Raw genomic sequence first — 6,113 nt, forward strand, 5'->3', positions numbered from 1 at the left:
CTAGGAGAAGTAAGAGAACTAGAGTTGCTAAAGATTATGGTTCTGATTTCTGTGTTTATACATTAGAGGAGGATCCTGCTAACCTCCAAGAAGCCTTGTGCTCTTTAGATGCTGACCTCTAGCAAGAAGCAATAAATGATGAGATGGACTCTCTTGAGTCTAACAAAACGTGGCACTTAGTTGATTTACCTCCTGGTTGTAAGCCTATAGGTTGTAAGTGGATCTTGAAAAAGAAATTGAAACCCGATGGAATTGTTGAAAAATACAAGGCTCGTTTGGTAGCCAAGGGTTTTAGGCAGAGAGAAAATATAGATTTCTTTGACACTTTTTCACCTGTTACGAGGATAACATCCATTAGAGTTTTGATTTCCCTAGCTGCCATTCACAATCTAGTAGTACACCAAATGAATGTTAAGACTGCATTTTTGAATGGTGAATTAGAAGAAGAGATCTATATGGATCAACCGGAAGGGTTTGTAATCCATGGCCAGGAACATAAGGTTTGCAAGTTAGATAAATCTCTGTATGGTCTTAAGCAGGCACCTAAGCAATAGCACGAGAAATTTGACAATTTAGTTATCTCACATGGATTTAAAGTGAATGAAGGTGACAAATGCATTTATTATAAATCTGATAATGACATTTGCACTATTGTATGTCTATATGTGGATGATTTGCTCATATTTGGTTCGAATATCCATGCTGTGAATGCTGTGAAATCTCTGTTGTGTGCTAACTTTGATATGAAGGACCTCAGAGAAGCGAATGTAATCCTTGGTATTAAGATTACTAGGTCCGAAAAGGGAATTTCTTTGGATCAATCTCACTATATTGAGAAGATTCTAAAGAAATACAATTACTTTGAAGTAAACCTGCTTGCACACCATATGATCCAAGTGTAAAGTTATTTAAGAACACTGGTGACGGTGTAAGACAATCTGACTATGCGAGCATCATTGGCAGTCTTCGATATGCCACTGATTGTACGAGACCCGACATTGCCTATGTCATGGGATTATTGTGCAGGTTTACTAGCAAACCTAGTATAGAGCATTGGCATGCTATTGAAAGGGTCATGAGATACCTAAAGAGAACCATGAACCTTGGATTACATTATCAGAAGTTTCTAGCTATTCTTGAAGGTTATAGTGATGCAGACTGGAACTCTCTGTCTGATGACTCCAAAGCAACAAGTGGCTATATCTTTAGTATAGCTGGTGGAGCTGTTTCTTGGAAATATAAGAAACAGACTATTTTGGCACAATCCACCATGGAGTCTGAAATGATAGCACTAGCTACAGCTAGTGAAGAAGCAGGTTGGCTGAGAAGCCTGCTAGCTGAGATCCCTTTATGGGAAAAACCGATACCAGCTGTGTTGATCCACTGCGATAGTACCGCGGCTATTGCAAAAATTCAGAACCGTTATTACAATGGTAAGAGACGACAGATACGTTGTAAGCATAGTACTGTTAGAGAGTTTCTCTCAACAGGAGCTATTAGAGTGGATCATGTACGCACTGATGATAACTTAGCAGATCCTTTGACGAAGGGATTAGCTAGAGAGAAAGTCCATAAAACATCAAAGGGAATGGGACTATTGCCCTTAGAATGATGAATCACTCATGATGGTAACCCAACCTAAAGACTGGAGATCCCAAGAACTAGGTTCAATGGGTAATAACAAGTTGTGAAGTGATATGAGTTGAATCATGCTATTTCCATTAAAGCAAATAGAAGCATGAATTCCTGAAGCGATGAGAGGATGAGTTAATAGAAACTCTTAATGAAATCTATACTCTATGTTGAGTGGAGTACCGAGCTACAGGAGTACTCTTGATAGACTCACCTATGTGAATGTGGAAGTGGGGCTGCTTCCTATGGAATTTGGGCAAAATTTCTAGAGCATTCACTATACTGGGATAGACGTGCATGGCCATTAACGCACGGGCTTTTTTTATTACACCCTTGAAAGGTTGGTGTGTGGTACGATGTTAGAAATAGAGTTTAAGACTACGTGTCACTCTAGTATAATCTAAATCATATTCACTACGCAAATGTTCAAATCGAAAGATACATTTGTTTATGCACAATCTTATCGATTCTGAAATTGCTCGAGAAAATATTTTTAAAAATTCAAGTGGGGGATTGTTGGTACTTTCTTTTGTGAATTGTTCAAAATTGAAAAAAATATAGTTGTGTGTGATATGAGAAAAGTCTCACATGGAATTGAAACACTCTTCAAGGAGTGTATATAAGTTGCAAATGCTATGTCTTGGGGTGTGCCCCAAGGGGTACCCAGTTTTGTGCGAATGGGTGAGGACTCACACACTTACCACCACGTGCGCGCCGCCGCCGCCGTCCGACCGAGCTGAGATGAGCTGGCTGGCGGGTGGGTTCCAATTTCGTTAATTGGAATATCAATATCTCTGTACCAAATTCTCTTGTTGTGCTGTTATATAGGCTGAGAATTACACTAAAATAACACAAAATGGTTATTTTAATAATGTAACTTGTGCTATTTTAATTCAAAGGTGCTTGGATGAATGCGGTCGTGTGAATTGATGGTGATATAAAGAGTCAAATTAAAGATGGAGTCACCAGCCACAATATACAAGTACTGTAATAGAACTAACCAAGTATTTTGTATCCACTTGCTGTTATTTGCTGCCTTTAAAAACCATCTCAAACTACACGTACATATATAATTATGTAAAAACTATGTATATATATATTTATGTGATGGTTTAAACATTGAATATAAAAATGGCATGATGCGGCAGGTGATGATAGACTTTGAGTTTGAATATTAACAACAGAGTGAGTGTATATATGGGATCGAATGATAAAAATATAATATTAGAATTGATTATCCTGCTAATTATTGGCAATTAACTTTGTGTCTTTTGATAGGAAAACCAAAGCCTACGGTTGATTATTGACAATTAACTTTGTATTAATTTGTAAACTTGTCATTGAAGATGGTATTTAGCCATATTGATTATGCTCAAATTTATGAGATGATTGGATTCTTCTTTCTTGGATTGCTCAATTTTGTCCACTGTATTTCTTAAGAGTAAATGAAGTTTCAACACTACAAAAAACCTTACTTTTGCCGGCGCAAATTTGCGCTCGGCAAAAGTAAGGAATTGCGTCGTCAAAAGGCCTATAGGTTTTATCGACGCAATTTTGCGTCGGCAAAGGTCCACGACGTACCCCCATCGATAATGACACTTTTGCCGACGCAAAACGTAATGCGCCGGCAATGGTATCTTTTGGTGACGAAAAAATGCGTCGGGAAAAATAAAGATGCACCGCGAAAAAAATTTGTCATGTTGTTGTGAAAAACACTTTTAGCGGCGCAAAAATGCACCGGCAAAAGATGATTCTTTTAGTGGCGCAAAATTGCGTCGGTAAAAGATGTGTCTTTTAGTGGCACGTTTTTGCGCTGGGAAATGTGGATATATGTAGTGAAGAATGAGACTTTTGCCGACGTAATTTTGCGCCGGTAAAAGTTTTTTTTAAATAAATTTTTTGATAATATTACTAATTTTATTTTCAATATATTAATATTAATTAATAAATTTTGATTTTAATATATTAATAATTATTTAATTTTTTAGTAATATTATTTAATTAGAAATAAAATTAAAATTAAAATTTTATAAATAAAAAAAAAAAATTACAACTATTAATATTTATTGTCTCCACTAAACATGAAAATATAAAAGTAGTTTATTAAATTAAATGTCTAATAAATTAAACTTTAAATAAATAAATAAAAGTTCTACAAATGAGTACTGCCTGCCTCATCATCCCCGCCCCCGTCAGCATCATCATCCTCGTTCGAATCTTGTTTTGGTAAGTCGACAGTAAAACCAAGAGCCAATTCACCAACCTGCTTCAACAAAGCACTGAGCAAGACATCTTGACGCCGTTGACGACTCTCAAGTTTAGTCGTATACTTCTTTAGGTTATGATTTTCTAGCATAATGTCCTGAGTTTGCTGCAAAATGGTGTCCACTTCAGGTGGCAATTGCTTGGACATTTGAGAAGTTGACGAAGATGCTGCCCTCTTTGCGCCAATTGCCTTCAACCTAGGCGACCCCCCAAACCCTTTCTTATAACGCGAGCGGGGTCCAAGGACATCCGTGACAATATCCATATCAGGCGCGAACTGACCGTCGACATTATCGCCGACACAAGAAGCAGCAGATGACACAGGGGCCGTACTCTGCGATGCTCGACGCTCGGTCATCTCAGTCTGCACAATAAAAAGCATGTATCTCGAATTCCAATATAACATTATTTTAAAACCTAACTTATAAATTTTTAATATAATAACATATAAAATATAACTTTATTATCTATCTGTCAACATCTTTTCATTAATGACTGCAGACCAGTGATTGAAAAAAAATGTAATTAATTTTGTTTCTGTATCAGGGAGCAAGTGGACTAAAGTAAATTTGGTCTCAAAATCATGAAGATGTTGTTGATATATACAGTAAGTGCAATTAATTCCATTAATGGGGAATTTACGTCTCTAAACATACACATCAACTATATTTGCATGTTTTTGATTTAGATATGGATTTTTATGACCAAATTTACTTTAGCCCACAAGCTCCCTGATACGGGGACAACATTAGTTACATTCTTTTTTTATATTAGTCCGCAATCATTAATCATAAAAATATTGGCACATAGATTATAAATATTTAATTGTTAAAAATTTAATTAATAATTAATAAATAATTACTAATTGACACCAACCAATTAATAATTAATATTTATTAATTATTTACTAAACTTTTTTAAAGTTAAATGATCATAAATTAGTTAAGGTTATGCAACTTACATGTTTTGTCGTCGCTACATCACTAATCCACTTATCCTTCTTCTTGTGGAGGTGCTCAAATGTGTCGATCATGCTCGGAAGCTCGCCAGTAGACGGGTCCATCTTAAAAAGAAAATTAGTTAAACATTGTTACCTTTATAATATTTTCGTAAATGTAAGGATATAGGTTATTATAATTTACGTGATCATAAACATGGGCAACGATGGATTTGGGACCGTGTCCTCCTGGCATATGGTCATTTTTGCTCGAGCTTCTTTATTTCTCTTCGATATATGCTTCAAACAGAAAATAGTACTCATTAATCTAGATTGTAATTTTATAATTAAACATTAATGTAAAATCTATGGCATACCTGCCGAGAATCAGAAGCCAAAAAATTGCATAGAATTGCCCAATCAGAAGAAGTAATCGACCCAAAAGGTTTTGACTTCGCTCTCTCGTTGTCCACCTCTCCTCCAACCTCTACCCAGTATTTCTTCATCGTATGGCGCCAATCAGTCAGATGCTTTTGCATTTGTCTTACCATGGCATCGTTGATTACTGGATTGTCTTGTGGATGAATGAATTTGTCCTAAAATCACAATTAAATTTAGAATTTGTTAAAATATTATGAAGATAGAAAAAATCTTTAATAGTGATTTATTAAAGGTTTAAAAAATGCTTACAGATAGCCTCTGTCGAATAACTTGGATATCAGCTGGTTTTACTTGTTCCCAAGCTAGTGTAGTTGGGGGTACGGTGTTACACAAATAACGAGCCATGGAATTGTTGAACCACTTGCCGTACGTTTGAATAGCTTTTCCAGTTTGTGCATCAAACTCTACTGTAACGCCCTGCTAATTAGGGTTCATTATCAGGTGTGCTTTGAAACCAGTGCTGGACTTACTAACAAGTCATTTGGACTAAACACGTGATTAAGCCACTAAGGTTTGGGTATTAAAAACTTTTGATCATTTCATAAACATTTCCATTAAGTTAAAGATAAGTTCTTTACATGGGATCCCAAAAACATTAGTTTAAAAGCCTGTTACAAAACTCATATTACACATTAAGCCGTCCTAAGCGGCAAAAGCTGGGTTTAACCCTAGTTCCTCTGAGCATCTCGGCCGTGGTGGTCGAGCAGACTGCATATGTACATACCACTGCTAATGCCCTCCGACTCATGGCTGGTTGAGCTTTCCTTTACCTTTACCTGCACCACAAAGCACCTGTGAGCCAGAAGACTCAGCAAGAAAACATAATCAACAGTTCAGC

This window comes from Humulus lupulus, chromosome 2 (genome assembly GCF_963169125.1).
Source record: "Humulus lupulus chromosome 2, drHumLupu1.1, whole genome shotgun sequence".
Lineage (NCBI taxonomy): Eukaryota > Viridiplantae > Streptophyta > Magnoliopsida > Rosales > Cannabaceae > Humulus > Humulus lupulus.